Raw genomic sequence first — 22763 nt, 5'->3', positions numbered from 1 at the left:
ACATCAGGTAGCATAAGCTCTTTGAATCCGGCTCACGCCTCCTCTCTGGGCCTTGTTTCCTTTTGTGCCCGTTTTAAATGGGTTACAATGCAAATCTGCCGACTGGGTTTCCCCACCACTAGTCGAGAAATTTCTAACACCTTTAAACTGATGTTCATTCGAATTTGAGCAAATTTAGATTTTCAAACAGAACTTTACACCTCAATTTCTGCATTATAGGCTAATGTGCTCTGAGGATCACTATGGACCCTAACCAAGGTGACACAACCCGGTCACCACGAAAGAAAACAGTAATTGTCATTAAAATGCGCGTGTTCATTTACTACACTTACATACGCTCTAAAAAAAGGCCAGCTTCCCACTTCAGAGCCTACTCAGGGCCCTGAGGGGAACAGTCCTAGATACAGAAGGAGCTTCCTTTGGTCTCTCATTGAGGATAAGTCAGCTTGACTCTATCACCTATTCCTGGTTAAAAGTTTGAGCCTAGTGCTATTTTGAAAGTTAGTGTTAAAATGAAAAAAAAAAAAAAAGAAGAAGTTTAAAGCTATAATCCAAAAGATGGAGAGAAAGGCCCTCCTTCGCCCACTGGACATCTCCACATCTCAGAAAACCGAGTGACTGGTTCTCTTCCTTAGACAACCAATCTCCTAAGCAGACATATCTGCTTATAACAGTTTGACATATAACAATTTGACTTCCAAGTGATCAAGCTATTTGGGCTTTTCACAAGAAAGCTCTGTGTACTGTTTTGTATTGTCTTGCTGTGTGTGTGAACGCATACATTTCTTGTAAATTCTTCTTACCATCAGGTCAGATTGCCATTAGTTCACCCAATGTTGAGTGCCTTTGTCGGTAATTCCTTCTACCACAAATTCAGCCACACTCATTTTGGTTTATGCTGACATCTCTCCTCATAGCTGTGCCATGAGTTTTCTTGTGCAGAAGTAAATGTAACCCTCCCTCTGTGGGGAAAAAATGATATATGTCTCTGACTTTACTCAGTTTAAGGGTTGGTCCCCAAATCTAACCATATTTTCTTTGGGTGAAAAATAGGCATTAAATAAGCAGGCAATCATGTATCCAAGAAGAGTTCTCTATCTTTTGGAGGCTGCTCTATATCTTTTGGGAACAAAAATTATAGAGGATGATGTCAAACAGGGAGAGAGGAGATGGCAGGGGAGACAAACAATGCATTAAGTGCATGTGGTTAATTGATTGGCTGCACTTTCTGTACTAAAAGAAAAATGCAAGCTTTTTCATTCAACCTCTGCCGTGCACCAAGCACATTGTAAATGGACGGATGTTACCGTGTGGCAATGCTATGTTGAGAGGTTGTTTATAAACAACACCCAGCAACATAAACAAGGGAGCATCAAGAAAAGCAAATGATGAGGGAGAGGCCACAACTTCGTTATATAACAAGAGGAACACCGGGTAGCAGCTCTCGCTGTGTTGTTTTGCTGTGACTTGCAGCTTTGCTTAAGCATTTTAAAGATTCTTGCAGGTCTTTTTCAAGCTGCCAGCTCTAGCCTACGAATTATGGTAATGTGCCACTTCTGAGCCCTCGGCAGGATTTGCAACAGAGAAATCACATCAGCCTATGCTGATTAGCAATTCCATTCCATCCAGAGATTTATATAAAAAAACTATCTTACGTTTTGCTTTTTAATAAGAATGATCGCTATCTCAAATTGAGTCCCAGCAAATTTTAATAAAGGCCCAAGGTTGAGTGGCATTTTGCATGCTGATTTAGCTGTGATTGCTAGCTTTTGATGAGCTCTACCCTGGCATGTATAGCTCTCCTCAGAGCAGGTTTAAAGACCAGGAGTAAGGAAAAGGATAAAAATAAAACTTCCAACTAAAATTCGAGGTCTTTTCTTTCTGTGATTGATTACAGAATAAATACCAACATGCATCTTTGGATTCAACCTAAGAGTGAAATTCCCTACTGTTAAACAGCTGGTTTTTTTTTAAATGACTTTTCATATACCAACCTGTCAAAATATGTTAACTTTGATGACTGCAATTATTATTTTCAAAAGATGTTATCCATCTATTTATCTATCTTCCACCCTGATATTTCTTCTTAAATCATATGCAGAGCCACAAACAAGTAACATTTTGGTTTCCTGATAAGTAAAATGTCAATAAATAAATATCTCTTGAGAGGTAAAGTTCTCCTTTGTTGAAATAGAGGCACATTAACTAGGCTGAACAGGAAAGCTGGAGGTTAACTGAGATTTTCAGCCTATGTCCACGGTTGGAAAAGACTTCTCCAAGAAGGCAAAGAATATTTGGGCACAGTCCCTATGGTTGTTTCAATGTTTTATGTAACTTAAAAAACTAACATGTCAATGATTATAGTTTTATGAGATGGTGTTAATACCTGTTGTTAGACACCATTTATCTCTGTTGTCCCTGATTTCATTGTTATGTAGATCTGTCTACTATAATTCCACACTACCATGAAGGTCCCCTCAAGCAGTTAAGGGAACATCCTGTTCAAGCTTGCCTGCCTACCGAAGAAAGATGTGATTGGACAATACAAAGCAGAATTCAAATTAAGCCGAAGAATACAAATGTGATTTGGTTCATTGGCTAAAGTTCACCAAATTCCACCCAACAGATAGGCCAAGAGTTTCCAAAGCAGAGATTCTAAGAAAAAATAAATAAAAAGACTGCAGCTAAATCACAGAAATAACTAAATCTCAAAATGCATACAACCATTTTTAATAGAATTTTAGCAGTAAGAAAGTATTGTTCTAATAGCCAAGCACTTCTTGGTTATAGCATTTTTCCCACAGAAATCCTTGTTTGGTTTTCCTGTTTTTTAGGGGAAAATAGAAAAATGAGGTACCATAATAATGTTCATCACAAAAGACAGTAATCACACGAAAACTTAGCTAGTCAGTATTGTCAAGAAATTTTCCAGATAATTAAAGCCTACCCATTTACACGTCTTTGTTGTTTTGCATTAGAAATATTCCTTATAAGTATTTTACATTTGTATACTTTCTTAAAACAAAATCTACACTATTTAATCATTTTTGTTTCAGTTGCTCTAATGGACATTTTTGTGATACACTAAGTATTCTAAATACATTTATAAATAGTAAATAATGGTAACATTAATATTAATAGTAAATAATGGTAACATAAATATTAGATATTATCATTTACCTTTTCAATAAATAATGTATTGAACATCGATGATAAGCCAAAACCACTGCTTAGTCCTGGAAAATACAATGATAAACAAGACATAAATCTGTCTTGTAGACAGTAAGATTGATTACTGAATTAGCTTACCAGCTACCTGAGGTAGACATTAATAACATAAGGTGGTCAGTGCTACGACAAGGGAATATGCTGGGCACAATGGAGAAACACTGTCTGATGAGAAGGTGCTTAGGACAGGATTCCTAGTGATATAACCTCAAAGCTGAGTCCTAAAGGATAAAAAATAGGCCAGGTGCAGTGGCTCATGCCTATAATCCCAACATTTTGGAACCTCAAGGTGGGAGAATGGCTTGAGGCCAGGAGTTCAAGACCAGCCTGGGAAACAGAGTGAGATCCCATCTCTACAAAAAATAAATAATTACCCAGGCATGGTGGTGTGCTACTGGGAAGGCTGAGGTGGGAGGATCACTTGAGCCCAGGAGGTCGAGGCTGTGGTGAGCAATGAACACACCACTGCACTTCAGCCTCAGTGAAAAAACAAGACCTAGCCAAAAAAAAAAAAAAAAAAAAAATCAATAGGGATCAATGCTAGTTAGCTAAGTTAAAAAATAGTTGAGATCCTGGGGTTAGAGAAAGCAGGAACACAAATAAATCCTGATAACTGTTAAGTAGCAGTCTAGTGGGAACTGTTCACAGTTTTCAAAGCATTCAACAAATATTTATGAGCATCTACCATGCGCCAGCTACCTTTCCACATTCTGGGGTTTAGTTATGAACAATAAATCTAACTCTAGCCTCATGACCTCATGAACTCTACATTTCAGTATAGGCAGCACAAAATTGAAGAAAGAAAGAAAGAAAGAGAAAGAGAGGGAGGGAGGGAGAGAGAGAGAAAGAGAAAGAGAGAAAGAGGAAGAGAGGAAGAGAGAAAGAGAGAGGGAGGAAGGAAGGAAGGAAACAGAAGAAAGAAAGTAAAAGAAAGAAAGAAGGAAAGAAAGAAAGAAAGAAAAAGAAAGAAAGAAAGAAAGAAGGGAGGGAGGGAGGGAGGGAAGGAAGGAAGGAAGGAGAGAAAGAAAGAAGGAAATAAAGAAAGAGGAGGGAAGGAGGGAGGGAGGGAAAGAAGGAAGGAAGGAAGGAAGGAAAGAAGGAAGGAAGGAGAGAGAAAGAAAGAGAGAAAGAAAGAAAGAGAAGGAGAGGGAGAAAGAGAGAAAGAGAAAGAAAGAAGCAGGAGAAGAAAAATAAGAAGAAAGCAAACAAGCAATGCTATGTAAAACAGAATAAGTAGAATAAGTATTACAGAGAAAATTAACTAAGGAGGTGGGGAATATCTTAGATTGTGATATGTTAAGCTCTGTGTACCCACCCAAATCTCACGCTGTTCTCATGATAGTGAGGGAGTTCTCACAGTATCTGATGGGTTTAAAAGTGGCAGTTTCTCCTGCACTCTGTTTCCTGCTGCCTTGTGAAGAAGGTGCCTGCTTCCCCTTCGCCTTCTGCTGGGATTGTAAGTTTCCTGAGGCCTCCTCAGCCATGCAGAACTGTGAGTCAATTAAACCTCTTCTGCTTATAAATTACCCAGTCTCAGGTAGTATCTTTATAGTCGTGTGAAAACTGACTAATGCAGATTGAATGACGAGAAAAGACCTAAGAGATTTAATACAGGAAATTGGTAACAACTAGAGAATGTTAAAAGTGATCAGATATCCATTTCAGAAATTCTCCACAGCTGCTCTGAGAAGACTGATTTGGATAAGAGTAAGACTGAAGAGAGGGAAACCAGGTAGGAAACTGTCACCTGCCCTAGCTGAGAAAGGAAGTGATCTGCATTGAGATAGTGGTCGCCAACTGAGGTGGGGGGTGCCATGGAGAGGACTCAAGGAGGAACCTACAGGAGCTACTGGGGAAGTGGAACTGACAGGATAATATCATGAATCGTGGAAACTCAAGGGCAGCCCTGAAGCTTTGGCTTGGGCAACAGTTGGAGAGCACCGCAACACTCCAAGCAGGTGTGGGGGAGGCCAGGACAGGCTTTCAGTTTTGATCCCATTGAGTGTGAGTGTTAGTGCGAGTGTGAATATGAATGTGAGTCAACATGAGCATGATGTGGGAAAGCCACGTGGATATGACACATGTGTAGTTGGGGAAGTAGATCAGAAGCTCACTGGAAAAGTCTAGAAACATCTTCCCTGGTGCTAAAAGACTGTAAATTTCTTTCTTTCCTATTTATCTCTCCTTCCTCAATGTCAGCTGCCACCTTTATGTAAATTCAGCCCACAGCCTGCTTTTTATTTAAGCTCTTTCTTCTGCAGGATACCCTCTTTAATATATCATTTGATGGGGGTATTTGATAGGTAAATATACCAATCAAAATTCTAACCCTTCAGTGAAGGACTTAAACGTAGAAAACAAAAACAAAATGATGAGAAGAGAATAGAGTTTCTTTAGGGTTTTATTGTGGGGGGAAGAACTTATCAACAATAAAAGCAAAGAAAAAAGCTAAGAGTATTTTGAGGCAACTCAGGAAAAAACTGATTTAATAATTGATTTAGTTAATCCACATATTAGATGATTGATAATAATCAATAATTAATATTAATAAATCAATTATTAATATTAATAAATAATATGTAATATATAATATATGATAATGATTAACATATAATATAATTACTTTCACTAAAAACAAAAGAGGGGCCAAAGGAAACAATTATGAGATATTATTTTCTCCCATTAGATTCCCCAAAAGTTAAAGGAATGATTAAGAAAACAACAACAACCTCCTATGTTGGCAAAGGTGAAATGAAGCAGAACCTTCTTACACTGCTAGTAGAAATGTAAATTTATAGCAATTTTGGAAGGGAATCTGGCAAATGTATCTAGTCTGTCTTGAAAGATGCTTTTTAGTTATTCCAAGAACTTGACCTAAGGAAAGAATCAGTAATGTACATAAATCTTTATGTATAAGGATGTTCATTGCAGCTTTGTTTATATTAGAAAAAAATTGAATATTCCATTAATAGACAATTTCTTAGATCAATTACAATACATAAGATAGAATCACATAATGCATAAAAGTGCCATTTAAAAATATTTAATAATGCAAGGAGGAGTGCTTGCGGTATATTCTCATTTTTAACACAATACTTATGGATTACATAAAAAATGAAAATAGAAACAAAACCATCCATAAAACATATCACATGGCTAACCATTTTATATACTATTTGATCTCCTGCCTCTGTTCAAATAATGTCTTACTGTGAATAGATGCCAAAAAGATATTTGGTTAAAATTAATATCTATTTCTAATTTCATATATGAATAGAATAAGAATTCTTTAATATACTTGATAGTGAAATGTTAAATAAATCTTTATTGAAGTGACTATTAATATTTTTCTGAAAGTTTGAGACAAGGAAATTGGATAAGAGATATGCTTATTGCTGAAAAGATAAAATTATCATTTAGAGATGTATCTCACTACCCAAAATCAACTCAAAAAGCATTAGACAAAATTAAAAAGCTTAGTAAGATGAGTGTAAAGCTTAGTAAAAATACATGCCAGTTAAAAATTACCAATAATAATAATAATAATAATAATAATAATAATAATACAATAGAGATGGGACCTTGCTATGTTGCCCAGGCTGGTCTCAAACTCTCGGATTCAAGCAATCCTCCCACATTGACCTCCCAAAGTGCTGGGATTCCAGGCATGAGCTACCACACCCAGCCAAGAAAGAATTTTCCATTCACAACAGTGACTTCAGATACAACATATTCATAAAATAAATAAATAACAGACAAATATTCCAGTGGTAAAATGGACAAAAAGCATGGCAGCCAATTTGTAAAGAAGAAACTTAATTGCCCAATGTTTATATAAAGAGTATTGGATATCACTAACAGAAATATTAAAAATAAAACTATAATTAGATACTATTTATTTCTATCCAATTAAAGTATCATTTGAATATTTAAAAAATTGATGGTTGTTAATGTTGAAAGAGCATGTGGAAATTGACAACAATACAGAAATAAACGGCTTATAAAGTAACACAATCATTTTAGAAAGTACTTTTGGCAATGTTTTAAGTATACATTCCTTACAATAAATATGAATTAATTTTTAATCAGAAATCAATAAATATCACATAATTCACCTGTCTTAATGAGAATTCCAAAAGAATAAGTTTTCTCCAAACTTTGAACTCCCACTGATTTTTCCTTCCTTTCTGCACTTACTTAATTTAGTCTTGTTTTATAGATATTTGCATATTATCTTTCTCCTCAAACAGTATTTTATTTAACTTTGTATATTCAACACTTAGAAAGTACTTTGCACATAGTAGGTACTTATTTAATGTTCCAGAATTGAATTCCAAGTTTTTAAAAAATTATTTTTAAAATAATCTAATTTTTGCAACCAAGAAATAAAAGCATATTATATTTTACCCAAGATTTTGATAAAGAACACACTTTTTCAAACAGACATAAACTCAACATTAATCACTCTTTTTACATTTGTCATATTTAATGTATTTCAACAATTTAAAAACTATATACTGTGACCCAAACGTTAGCACATGCCACACACAAATATGGCCTTTATAAAATGTCTATATATATTATATGGATATCCATATGTATACGTATTAGAACTATAATTATAATTGACCCAATAGGTAACATTATGTGGAAATGATATATTTTCAAGTGCTAACCTATCAGTTAGTAGTCTTCATAAATTTAAAATATTCACCTACTCATAATTGCTGCATTAGATGATGTTGGTGTCGATGGACTCCCAAGAAGATTACATTGCTTAACCTCCTCCTTTCAGACAATTATGGTATTATTTGGCTCATTCTGTAGATAATAAAACCAAGGTCAAGAGAGGGGACATGACTCCCCCAAGATTGTTCAATTAGTTAACAGGAAACTTAGAACTGAAATCAAAAACCAAATTCTCTTCCCACTAAACCATGAAGAATCTGATACACTCACTTGCCAAGTGCAGAAAATAAAAATATACAGCCGGGTACGATGGCTCACACCTGTAATCCTAGCACTTTGGGAGGCCATGGTGGGCAAGTCACTTGAGGTCAGGAGTTCGAGACCAGCCTGGCCAACATGGTGAAATGCCATCTCTACTCAAATGTGTTGTGGGGATGTGCGCTTATAATCCCAGCTACTCAGGAGGGAGGCTGAGGTAGTGGAATCGCTTGAACCAAGGAGATGAAGGTTGCAGTGAGCTGAGATCCTACCACTGCACTCCAGCCTGGGTGACAGAGTGAGACTCCGTCTCAAAAAAAGAAAAAAAAGAAAAAGAGAAAAGAAAAAAATATATACATACTTACTGCTGTTTTCTTTTTCCAAGCTTAATAAACTGTGTATATGTATTTGTAGGTATGTGAGAGAGAGAAATGCCAGGGACATTAATAAGGAAATAGAGCATCAGGAACAAGAAACAAAGGTGATTCCCAAGTTTATCATCTGGGTTCCTTAAGAATGAGCATCATACCACATTGTCCAGAAAACTCTTTGGAGAACTGAACATGTGAAATCAGAAATCACCTGAAAAGATCTAAAAAATTCTGTAGGAAAAGAGTATACAGAGTAAACGAGAGGCCGGGCGCAGTAGCTGGCGCCTGTAATCCCAGCACTTTGGGTGGCCGAGGCAGGTGGATCACGAGGTCAAGGGATAGAGACCATCCTGGACAACATGGTGAAACCTCATCTCTACTAAAAATACAAAACTTAGCTGGGCATGGTGGTGGACGCCTGTAGTCCCAGCTACTTGAGGGGCTGAGGCAGGAGAATAGCTTGAACCCGGGAGGCAGAGGTTGCAGTGAGCCGATTATCGTGCCACTGTACTCCAGCCTGGTGACAGACCAAGACTCCGTCTCAAAAAAAAAAAAAAAAAAAAAAGTAAATGAGAGAGTTGCAAGGTCTGGGAGCAGCCCCATACATGGATACAGGGGAACAATGGTTTGAGCTGTGACTTCAACCTCCCCTGCCACCACCCCCCAAAAAAAGAAGAGAAGAAAAAGATGTGTACAGTCAATCAAGTTCTCTTTCTAAAGAATATGAGCTGAGGACAGGGAAGGTGGCTCATGCCTGTTATACCAAGACTTTGGGAGGCTGAGGTAGGAGGATTGCTTGAGACCAGGAGTTGGAGTTCAACCTGGGCAACAGGCTAAGATCCCATCTCTACAAAAAATACAAAATATTAATTGGGCATGATGGTGTAAGCCTGTAGTCCTAGCTTCTCAGGAGGCAAAGCCAAGGGTTATGATATGGAGAAGTCTTGATGGGACTTTTGTAATCAGCAAATATTAAGAAAGAGAATCTTGAAGCCCAGAGGATTTGAAGATGGGAATAACAATATCACATAAGAGATTCAGTTAAATCTGTGAGGGAGACAGAGATTGTAGCTGCCTCAGTCCCCCTAGTTTTTCCAGCCTATTTCTAGTCCATGTTTCCCAATAACGTACACAGTTGAAACTAAGACACATAGACTTACCCAAAATGGAAGACAGTCTCTATTTTTTGAAAATGAAGAGTCAATATTGACTTGGAAAATAAATTAGGAATAGAATGGTCATTGGTAAGGAATGAAGCAAAGGGATTCCAGAGGTCATGTGATTATGAAATGATAGGGAATCTGTTTTTTACCTTATACTGTCAGTGTTTCCTGGTTTTTACAATACATGTATATTACAACTTTTAAATTCAATACATTTAATTCCAAGAAAAGAAGTGACATAGAGGACACAGAAGCCAATGTAATAAACTGGGAGCCTAACCAAAAAAATAAACGAATTAATTAAACAGAGAGAGAAGGAAGGACTGAGGAGAGAGTAGGCTCAAAGCAAACTTTTTTTGGCATGGAAAGATGTACAATGGTCTGAGAGCAGATGGGGAGGAGTTAAGGGACAAGAGAATTGAAAGAAAGAGAATTTTTGCCCCAATATGTGATGTTCACCTCCCTGTGTCCATGTGTTCTCTTTGTTCAACTCCCACTTATAAGTGAGAACATGCAGTGTTTGATTTTCTGTTCCTGTGTTTGTTTGCTGAGAATGATGGTTTCTGACTTTATCCATGTCCCTGCAAAGGACATGAACTCATTCTTCTTATGGCTGCATGTCAGGAGGTGGGGGACAGGAAGAGGGAGAGCATTAGGACAAATACATAATGCCTGTGGTGCTTAAAACCTAGATGACGGGTTGATAGGTGCAGCAAACCACCATGACACATGTATACAACAAACCTGCACGTTCTTCACATGTATCCCAGAACTTAAAGTAAAATTTTTTTAAAAAAGAAGGAGAATTATTGCAAGGAGCTAGCATCAAAGCATCAGAGACACAGTGTCAGGACAGACTTAGAAAAAAAATAAAAATGAAAGGACACCCTCTACCTCCACCTCAGCAAAACAAGAGCAAGGTAGGAGGATGGGTATAAAGACAGAAAGGCTTTAAGGATGAGACAGGGAGATACTTGACCTTGTTGTGTGGGTTTAATTTTCTTTGTAAATGAAAAATAAAGGACCAGGTGCCGTGGCTCATGCCTGTAATCCCAGCACTTTGGGAGGCCAAGGTGGGTGGATCACAAAGTCAGAAGTTCAAGACCAGCCTGGCCAAGTTGGTGAAACCCCACCTCTACTAAAAATAACAAAAATTTAGCCAGGCACGGTGGCAGGCACCTGTAATCCCAGCTACTTGGGAGGCTGAGGCAGGAGAATCACTTAAACCTGGGGGGCGGAGGTTGCGGTGAGCCGAGATCATGCCACTGCACTCCAGCCTAGGCAACAGAGTAAGACTCTGTCTCAAAAAAAAAAAAAAAAAGAAAAGAAAAGAAAAAGAAAAGAAAGAAAAGTAAAAGAAAGAAGGCAGGTGAGTCACACACACACACGGAAGATGGAGAAATTTTAGATATCAATGGAGGATGTGAGGAATAAACAATAGACGATCACCAGGCTGCTCTCAAAACCCCGTTACAGTTGATTCTAAATAGGATCACATCTGTACCTTTCTGTGGCCTGACCCCAGAGGCAATATATCCAGCAGGCACAGAGCTCACTGCCTACAATAATTTTAGGGGTCTAGAAAAATGCTTTAATTCCTTTTAAGATCAGAGGATAAAAATAAATTTTTAGGGTAGAAGATTAGATTTACCTTTATACCAAAGCAGTCATAAAATATATCTTTAAATTTTTTTAATGCAGGAAGGGACCCATGAAGGTAAAAGTGCCTCGGGCCCATGGAGTGATGAGAATATATGTTCTCAGGGCATCAGAAGGCAAAGTCAGCGGTCGAGGTGATCAGGGGATAAAGTTAGTATATGCAAAGGAAAAGAAGATGAAGGATGCTAGAATTTTAATGAGGGTACAGTATTATCCAAGTGGCTGTTGGTGTGGATTCTGAGGCAGATACACATAGTCAAGAGAGGATAACTGCTAGGTAAAAAGACTGAGTAGAAGCAAAAAAGATTCATTGGTACAGAGCCGTGGAAAAGATAACCATGAAAGGGGCTGTGGTTGGAGATGGGAGCATCAGATGCAAGATTTGAGAAGTTGGGAGGCACCTTATGATAATGAGGGCTAAGGACACTCACTGGTAGAAGCCAAAGACTCAGTGTGACAAGGTTAAGACAGGAGAAGGAACTGTGAGGTCTAGGAGTAAACATGAGATAAAGAAGGAATCCAGGAGGTCTCAGAATTTGCGAGCACCAAATCAAGTATTCCCAAATGAGCCCTCTTACGCTAATATTGCAAAATTAGGTCTTTGTGTAACAAGGGGAAGAAAACTGAACTAGCAGGCAGATGACCCAGTTCCAGGTTCCATTTACCACTCACCAGGTGCAAGCTGGACAGATAAACTCTTTGAAATGTGTCGCATCTAGAAATGTTTTCATTAATACCACATTTGCCTAAGAGCAATAGGCTGGGATTTTTTTTCAATCTTTTGATATATTTTCAAGCTCTAATTTCTGTCACTCCATAGGTCTGTCATGCAGTAAGGATTGCAATACAGGGGTTGCTTGCATCATAGTTGTGAGTCCACAGGGTTAAGTGGTAGGCAAAGCTTACAAATGGGTATAAATACACAGGTGTAAGAGGAAAGGATATTCCTTCTTCTGTTCAAGAAGAGAAACCTTTTTGTTATCATTACATCACTTCTCCCTTTTCAGTAATAAGCCATGAAAGAATATGCCTCCACTTTTCCATTTCTTGCCTTTTGAAGTTAATTTCCAATCCTAACTGTAAATCAGAAATGGTGCAATCTTTTGATATGTTACAGAGCAATGAAAATTTAATTTATATAATATCTTCCCTTTTTTCAGTGCCTCGTTCAATTGAAGCAGAAGCAGCTGTGAATGACGGCCAAGTTGAGAATAAAAAGTAACATCAAAGTGATGTCTGTAATTATGATTTCAAACAGCATGGGCCACTTGGGAAGATTTGGGTGAAATATAAAAAGGATGTGATTGACTAACCGAAATAGAATATAGACATATAGAATGTGAGGTATTTTGTAAATTTCTGAATTACTTTACCCATATACAGTCTAAAGGACAAATTTGAAAGTAAACAAGTGCATTGGGTATTAAATTTTCATATGAGTGTGTGTGCACATGCATGCTAAACTGGGGGGCATACTGTTCAGTTACAAGTGCCTCATATGGGTTCCCAGCTTCAAAATTAAGTGTGCTTTTTCATTCCTGAAAGCACCAAACAAAGGAAGGATGCTAGCTTTCAGAACACCCCAGATGGCACTGAGGTGGGAGTAGAGCAGTGTATTTGTCCATTCTCATGCTGCTAATAAAGATACACCTGGACTGGGTAACTTATAAAGGAGAGAGGTTTAATGAACTCACAGTTCAGCGTGGCTGGGGAGGCCTCAGGAAACTTACAATCATGGCAGAAAGAAAACTAATACGTCTTTCTTCACATGGCGGCAGCAAGGAGAAATGCTGAGCAAAAGGAGAAAAAGGTCCTTATAAAACCATCAAATCTTGTGAGAACTTACTATCATGAGAACAGCAGCATGGGGGTAACAGCCGCCATGATTCAATTACCTCCCACCTAGTCTCTCCCACGACAGGTAGTATTATGGGAGCTATCATTCAAGATGAGATTTGTGTGGGGACACAGCCAAACCATATCACACATCATATGGGGACATAAGTGAAAGAAAAGGAATCAAAGGACCAGCTAGGGAGGGGCCTATCACTCCTTACAGGCCAAGTCTTCTTTACTCTGCAAAGCATCTTGAACCACTATTAACCCTCTGAGTGTGGATCTATAAATTCCTAAACTTGATGTGAATTTGGAGAACAATGCATGTCACTGGATGGAGGTGACATTTCTATGAGAAGAATGAGCTTTTATTGGAAGTGAAATTGGGCCATTTTAGATGGGAGCCCTCGATGCCAATAAGCTCTCACTGTGCATATTAATAGACTTCTAGAAGAAGAGGGGTCAATTTTCCTGCCAGCAGAGTCATTTGTTTAACGTGAAAAGGTCTTCCAGAGCAACTGCAATGGAATTCCTCAGAACGCTGGCTTAAGGGATGAGCAACCCAGGCCTATTTTGTTTCAATGAACCCTTAAAGCCTCAGAGGAAGGAGATCCGTACCCTCATCTGGGGAGGCAGGGAGTGAAGTCAGACCCAATGGCAAAGCCACGGGCAAACACAGTTTAGTGTCTGTGACACCCAGGGACTTTTTGTAAAATTAAACGACACATCTGGCAGAACCAGCCCCAGCTCCTGGGTGCTCCCAGAGGCCACTGCTCTGAGCCCTGATAAGATGCTATCAGCAGGCCCCTCTAAGTACGTTAAGCACTTTAAGCAGATCACTGGGCAATTACCATAAAGAGTGAAAGATACAGCCTCTACTGATGGGAGAGTAATATGGAACACAAGGCCATTGATTTTTTTCTGCGTCTTATTTCTGATTATAAACTTGTTCTGCAGCCACCTGAGGTTAGTTGGTTTGCCATCGTACTGGAGAGTTACTGAGAATATATTTGGATACAAATATTTCGGAAGAGAGTCCTGCTTTTTAATTTACATGTGTGTTTGTGGGTTTTGGTTTTTTGTTTTGTTTTGTTTTGTTTTGTTTTGTAGAGATGGGGTCTCTACAAAAGAGTGCGTTTGTTTTTCTCACTAAAGTGCTAGAAGAACTTTCTAGTATTAATGGCTTTATCCAAAGGATCTTAAGTGCCATATAGTAACTACTATGTATTACGTGCCTGCTATATTCCAGGCACCGAATGAGGCATTACCTAGATAGGATAATTCAATTCTCACAAAATTATACCTAAGGCAAATATGCCATCCTCACACTGCAGATGAGAAAAACCAATGTCCAGAATGATTGGGAAACTTGCCCAAGCTCACCCAGATAATAAGCAGTGAAGAAGGGAATGAGACCTAGTAGATATTAGTATAGTTCTATGCAATTTTATAGGTAATTTTACCTGTATTCTATTAATTATTTAGCAATTACTCATTGCAGAGATACTGGAGAAGTAGAAATCAGAGTATTCAAAGCTTAGTTGTATAGAAAGATAAGTGAAGAAATACAGAAGACAGAATGATGACACAAGTTTCTAGCCTGGACCACTAACAGGATGCTAATGCCTTTAACCAAGTCCAGGGAAGAAAGAAAATAAAGAAAGAAAGAGCAAGAGGTGTGAAATGACAAGTTCCATTTCAGACAGTTTGTTTTAATTTTTAAAAATACACTTGTACATTATTAAAGTAATATAAATAAAAGAAATATTATTTTAGACCAGGTGTGGTGGCTCATGCCTGTAATCCCAGAACTTTGGGAGGCTGAGGTGGGAGGATTACTTGAGGTCAGGAGTTCGAGGACAGCCTGGTCAACATAGCAGGACCCCCATCTCTAAAAATATTTAAAAATTTTCTAAAATTTAGTGCCTATTTAAGAAATATTATTTTAGTGTATTTATTAGTTATTCTATATAATATAAAACATATATAAAATGTATATATTATACACTTACAGAATACATATTTTCATATATTTATTATTGTTACTAAAGTAATATAAAAGAAAATTGAGAAGCGGGAAGAGGAAAAATAATAAATTATCCACAGTGTCACCATTTCAGCCCAATTGTCCTCCATTTTTTATTCCTATATTTTTATATACATCTTTCTGTTTACAATTGCAGTGAGAGTGCATATCACATGATGGTTTTTTCTTTTCGTCATGTGATATTTCAAAAATGCTACATAATCTTCATATTTATTACTTTTCGTGTATCCCTCCCATCCCATCCAGAGGATATACTATTACTGACTTAACAGTTTCTTTTATTGTTTCGGCAATTAACTGACTTATGACTTTCTGCTATTTTAAATCACTTTGTGTTGAATAAATTCATGTACTCTCCTTAAGGGACTCAGATGCCAAGAAATAGGATTCTGGGTAGGTCAGATTTTGTTTATTTTTGATGCTGGTGAATTCCAATAAAACGTTTATTGGACATGTGAATTCTGAGTCCAGCATTCAAGAGAAAAGTCAAGACTAGAGATACAGATCTGGGTGTAGAGACGCAGCTTTTGGAGAAAGATGCAGCCAAGGCACGGTAGGAGTTCTAAAACATGACGGCTACTTCTTTGATCCTTCTCCCAATGAGAGGGGCAATCTATATCCCCCAACCATGAGTCTGGCAGGGTTTGTAGTTGCTTTGAAGGAAAGATTTTGATGGCTGGAGAAGAAGTGTGTCTTACAATGGCAGGGAGCAGAGGACACTGTGGAATCTCCAAGGCTCCATCATGAAAGACTACAGGATATCCACCTGCTTCTCCTGGTGTGCTCACTCTGGAAGGTCCCAGTTGCCATGCTGTAAGAAGCCCTAGTCACATGAAGGAACCACAGGTAGGTGCTCTGGTTGAGTCTCAGATTAGACAAGACTTATGTCATCCCAGTCCAAGACCCAGACATGTGAGTGAAGAAACTTTCAGAAAATTCCAGTCTTCCTCCGTTGGAAACATATCGCAGCCATTCGACACATCCCTGACCAGGCCCCATAGAACACGGAAGAGATGGAAGGCATCCCTGCTATGCCTTGTTCAGATTCCCGATGCACAGAATGCAAAAGTGAAATCAAATGGTTGATGCATCATGACTCACAGCTTAGGAAGGTTTGACAGGCAGCAATAAACCGTAGGCTAATTTGGTACCCGGAAGGGGTCTCCTCCATAACAAAAGGCGAAATTTGCAGCATTGGTTTTGGAGCACAGTGAAGGACAGAAGCCAAACAGTCCTCCTGGAGGCTATCAATGAGGACTTGAAGGAGGATAGTGAAGACATTGGTGTTGGGAGCTAAGAAAGGAGCCATTGTTACATAGCAGCAATGCCTTCTGCAACACCGTCCCATGGAAAATGTGCTTAACAAACTCAACCACGAAGATAAAGGAGAATTTCAGGAGAGCGTTGAAGGGTTGCCTACATTTTAGCCCTCTAAAATAAAATGAGAGAGTAAGAGAGATAAACTAAAGAATGAATTACTCCATAATTTGGAGAAAATGTATAATTCAGAGGAAATGTAAATAGAAGGAAATGTAACTGATAACAAACTTGAAAGGACTGTAACAGAGAGCAGAGTCCTCAAAATAAGAAATGAACTGGGCACAGTGGCTCATGCCTGTAACCACAGCGCTTTGGGAGGCCAAGGTGGAAAGATTACTTGACACTAGGAGTTCTAGACCAGCCTGGGCAACAAAGCAAGACCATGTCTCTATGAAAAATAAAAATAAAAATAAAAAAATCGCCAGCTATGGTGGCACGTGCCAATAGTTTTAGCTTCTCTTCTCAGGAGGCTGAGGCAGGTGAATCACTTGAACCTGGGAGTTGGAGGTTTTAGTGAGCTATGTTCTCTACACTGCACCCCAGACTGGGCTACAGAAGAAGACCGTGTCTCAAAAAGGAAGGGAAGGGAAGGGGAGGGGAGGGGAGGGGAAAGGAGGGCCAACCTCAGGGCAAAGATAAAATCCAAGGCCTTTTCAAGAAAATATGGCCTCAGGGTAAGGATGAATTCCTTACCTACAGAATTCCTGAGAATAATAAAATGGTTATATTATGCCACTAAATTTGAGGTGGCTTTTCATGCAGCAAAAGGTACCTGAAACATGCACAAATGAAATTCTCAGAAGAGAGGCACCACGGGTGGAGAAGGAAGAGCTAAGGCCTGAGAGAACAAGGAGAAAAAAGAAATAAGCAGAATGAGAAGAGATATTCTTAAAGGAATCAATTGCTCATTATCACAAAATGGAATATAACTTCTTTCACTGGGCATAATTATTTTGAGAGTCATCCGTTTTATTTCATGTATTTAAGTGTATAGGTGTACAATGATTTGGTTATCCATTCACACTTTGAAGGACATTGGAATTCCTTCCAGGTTTTAGAGATGAAGAATAATGCTGCTAAAAGCATTCATGCACAGGTTTTTGTGTGAACCTAAGTTTTTGTTTATCTAAGATAAATCCCAAGGCATGATATTGCTGGGTCATAAAGGATGCATATGTTTACCTTTGTAAGAAACTGTCAGACTGTTTCCCAGAGCAGCTGGACCACTTTGCATTCCCACCAGCCGTGGAAGAGGATTCCTGTTGCTCCACATCCATCATCACTTGGCACCCTCGGTGCTTTTCGTTTTCGCTGTTCTAAGAGGTGCGTAATGGCATCTCATTGTGTTCATTTGTATGTTCCTAATGACTAATGATTTTTTCATTGGCTTACTTGCCTACCTTTTATCTTCTTGGTGAAGCTTCTGTTCAAATCTTTCATGCATTTTTAAATTAGGTTGTCTATTCCCTTATTGTTGAGTTTTGAGAGTTCTTTTCTCCAGATATGTATCTTTTGTCTGATACATTATTTGCCAACATTTCCTCCCAATCTGTAGCTTATCGTTTCAGTTTCTTAAGTGTGTTTTTCGAAAAGAAAAATGTTTTTACCTTTCATGAAATCCAACTTATTTTTTTTTTTTTATGACGAGAGGGCTTACGTACAATGGGTCAGAATGAGGAAATTAGGGAAGGAGAGGAGTTGCTGAATCTATTCTGTATCCTGTTTGTGGGAGTAGTTATGAGAATCTATGCATATGTTAAGACACATTGGACTATACACCAAAAAATGTGAATGTAAATTCTTAAAAAATCTCTTTTACATCTACTAATATATGGCGGAGAGAAGACTGTACCTGACATAAATCAGAGCTTTCCAATGCATAAAATCTTATTTTTTAATTAGAGAAAATATGAAACAGAACATATGTGTATAAGCGTGAAAGTGACATACGCTTATATCCTAACTCTCTGCGTTGTTTAACATAATTTATGTGCTGATTTTATGCTAATTTCAGCAGTTGACCAATAGCAAAAGAATTTGTTCTTTCAGGAATTTGCCCAGCAAAAAAGATGCTTAAGTATTACAGAGACCAGTGTTTCATTTGTACCAGGTATGATGGAGCACAAGGAAAATGACTTGTGGAGACCAGTCCATTGCAGATTGCGTAACAACAAATGAGTTCATAGCAGGGCTCTAAGTGCCCCAAAACATTTAGGACCATTCAAAACTATTCAGATTATTGACTCCACCTCCAGATAAACAAGATCAAACACCCTGGTCTTTTTTCCTCCGCCTTTGTGACTAACCAAAGCCTGAAGTTCTCAGCAGTACTTTCCTAATTGGCTTCATCATTTTGTTATTGTGCTTAGGGCAGTTAACATCTGCATTTCCAATGGACCATCCTGACATTTCATTTCCCTTTAAATGACCCTAAATGGTTCTCTATGTTTCCGCATAACCAGTGAATCCACTCTTTGGGGTAATTGTCACTTAGAAAAGGTAAGTGCAAGGTTTTTTTTGTTTGTTTTGTTTTGTTTTGTTTTTTTGAGACAGAGTTTCGCTCTTGTTGCCCAGGCTGGAGTGCAGTGGCGCGATCTCGGCTGACTGCAACCTTTGCCTCCTGGGTTCAAGCAGTTCTCCTGCCTCAGCCTCTCAAGTAGCTGGGATTACAGGGCCACCACGTCCAGCTAATTTTTTGCATTTTTAGTAGAGACGGGGTTTCGCCCTGTTGGGCAGGCTGGTCTCCAGCTCCTGACCTTAGGTGATCTGCCCGCCTCGGCCTCCCAAAGTGCTGGGATTACAGGAATGAGCCACCGCGCCCAGCAGTGCAAGTTTTTTGTTGTTGTTGTTTGTTTTTTGGATTTTTTGTTTTGTTTTGTTTTTTTGGTGTGTTTTATTTTGTTGTTGTTTTTTTTTTTTCCTTACAGACCTTAGAAGGTGCGGATATTGAGGGTTTCTGCATGTATTGGGAGACATATATTCATTCTCGTTCTGCCGTGAAAGACGCAGAGGTGATACTGGGAGCAAACCAGAGTAAATTTCTGACACTTCACTGTTTACGCTCAGCATTTTCCCATTTCTGTGGCTTTTCTTACAGGATTTCCTCCTCTGGAACGCTCTCTCTCACGGGTTTCTGTGCCCCACACCATCACCCTTGATTTCGCAAGCTACGATAGTGTCCCCTCTGCCCCAAAAGGCTGCCACATCGTTGGTACCACCATTATTTTAGCACTAATTATGTTCTCCTTCATATATTGTTTATTACACATTGATCTCTAGCTCTGTTCCACTGCAGCTTCTGGTAGAAAAAGATCATGCCATATTCAGTTTCTCTCTCTCAAAGGGCTTTGAACATCTGCGGAAGCTTTCATCTAGTCTGTAGCTTGTGTTTTCATTCTCTTCACTGTGTTCTTCAAGAAGCAAACGTCTTAGCTGTGGTGAAGCCCACTTTATCATTTTTTTCTTTCATGGATAATATTTCTTGTGTTATGTCTAAGAACTCTTTGCCAAATCCTAGGATTTAAGATGGGGAAAACATCTATGTACAAAAGGTTAACATGAAGCAATGCGGGGAGGCAGGAGAATGAGGATTATTTGATATTCTCTTTGTGGTGGGGGTTAAAATTTCATAAAACTCATAGAACTGTAAACCAAAATATTTATTTATCACTTCCTGAAGTGCTAAAAGTATATTTGCTTGATTTGTTTGTATTTTTTAATTTTTATTTATTTATTTATTGAGACAGGGTCTCACTCTGTAGCCCACCCTGGAGTGCAGTGGCACTATCTCACTTCACTACAATTTCTGCCCCCGAATTCAAGCGATTCTCCTGCCTGGGCTTCCCAAGTAGCTGGGATTACAGGCACCCACCACCACGCCCGGCTATTTTTTGTATTTTTAGCAGAGATGAGGTTTCATAATGTTGGCCAGGCTGGTCTTGAACTCCTGAACTCAGTTTATTCGCCCGCCTCGGCCTCCCAAAGTGCTAGGATTATAGGAATGGGTCACCATGCCTGGCTGCTTTGTTTGTATTATTAAGGAAAATATTTTTGCTAAATTATCCTAGGAACACACTTTTCTAAATACAAGTCACATTCTTGTTACCCCAGCAAGCTAAGGGAATGGAGTAAAATACCGTCACTGAATCAGCAATATAGATGAAGGATCTACTCTGTACCAAAGTACTTTTCTTCCTCTCTTCAAATGACCCCCAATGGCAACTGGCTGTGTCTCCAGTGACATGTGAACCATAATGAAGAGTGGAATAAAAAACTATGACTCATCTTTGGAGGCTCTCCGTTTTCCCCCTTACTTTTGAGTGATAGAAAACGTATCCTGGCCGGGCGTGGTGGTTCATGCCTATAATCCCAGCACTTCAGGAGGCCCAGGGGGGTGGATCACCTGAGGTCAGAAGTTCAACACCAGCCTGGCCGACATGGTGAAACCCCGTCTTTACTAATAATACAAAAATTAGCTGGGCGGAGTGATGAGTGCATGTAACCTCAGCCACTTGGGAGGCTGAGGCAGGAGAATTGCTTGGACCCAGGAGGCAGAGGTTGCAGTAAGCTGAGATCACGCCATTGCACTCCAGCCTGGATGACAAGAGTGAAACTCCATCAAAAAGAAAAAGAAAAACAGAAAGAGAGAGAGAGAAGAGAGAGAGGAGGGAGGGAAGGAGGAAGGGAGGGAGGGAGGGAAGGAAGGAAGGAAGGAAGGAAGGAAGGAAGGAAGGAAGGAAGGAAGGAAGGAAGGAAGGATTAAGGAAGGAAGAGAGAGAAAAATATCCTATCCTATGGTCTCTCTATATTTTAGCTTCTTCCTGGGAAGGAGAGTGGCTTGGACACAAGAAGACAGAGAAAGAGAGTATTAACTTCTCTTCCTCCTGCCTCCTTTAAAGGATGCCTCAGAAGGAATGTGGGCTCTCTCTTCCCCAAGGTGCCTGCAGAACGTACAGCGGGATACTTCAGTTCTGATCTACCTCGTAGAGGACATGCATCCCTATTATCTATCTCCTGGCTTCCTGCACACCTTTTAGAATTATATTTGCAGTGCCCTACTGGAGATGTTGACATCCACAAAGCAGGAAATGCTGACGGGCTCCCAGATCCTACTTATGAAAAGGAATTTTATTGCCCCTGAACTCAAAGCTTGCTGGCTCTCCACAGTAAAGGCTTTCTCCATTTCCATGACTGTGTGCCATAAGGAAATAGAATGAGATTTATGAGCATTCCCCCAAACTTGCCACAGCAGGGTTAAAACAATTTTGTTTAAAAAAAAGATTAAAAAGCAGAAGAAATGGTCTTGAGTGAACACAGATTTGCCGATGATTCAATCACCTTTTATTTTAAGGCAAGGTATCTTTCTTGAGAGAGAATACATGAACCATTCCTCCGATTCTACCGTCACTTTATTTTGAGGAACAATGGCCCAGGTGGAGTGCCATCATGGGAACACAGACTACTCAGAAATGTCACATTGACTGACGCGTATGATTGATTTATGACATGTACTTTGCCTTAAGTTCTCTGAGCTCCTGTGCAAAACCTAAACTCATAACAATTAAGCTAAGTCCTTTAATTAGTAAGGTAAATTAAAGATTCAGTCTTCAATCAATCTGGAAGAGACTTCAGAAGGGCTATGTAGTAGGCACTTATACCTTACCCCTAGTAAATTTATACAATTCTCTGCAGCATTGTGTATGCCACCCTCTCCTAAGTGGCTTCAGCTGTGAACATACAGCTCTGTGATAATATAAAGCCAGTTAGACTTAGACAGTAATGGAGTGAAATTCCAATTGCAAACTTTTTACAGCCTAGCAAAGCACTCCCTAAAAACTTATAGAAATTCCAGATAGATCTAGGTCTCTGCTTAGCAACAGTTAACAGTGCAGGGACTATCACACCAATTTCCTTCTTTTCATCTCTCATGATTTTGCACGTCTGAGAGTGGCAGGAAAAAGTGGCATTCACTGCCAAATTGTTTCTAAGAACAGACAGTTTACATGGAAAGCAAAATTAAAAATAAATAAGATAATACTACATTGCAAGGAGCTTGAAAAAAACAAAAACAAGTAAGCAAGCTGAACTTTTATTTACACAAGCGTCAATATGTTTGATGCTTTTGTTTTCTTAAGAGCAAAATCGTAGTTACTTAATATCATTTACCTCACCAAACTATATATATATAAAGAA

Source organism: Pan paniscus, chromosome 8 (assembly GCF_029289425.2).
Source record: "Pan paniscus chromosome 8, NHGRI_mPanPan1-v2.0_pri, whole genome shotgun sequence".
Taxonomy (NCBI): domain Eukaryota; kingdom Metazoa; phylum Chordata; class Mammalia; order Primates; family Hominidae; genus Pan; species Pan paniscus.
The sequence above is the reverse complement of the archived record's forward strand: the minus strand, read 5'-3'. Positions refer to the sequence as shown.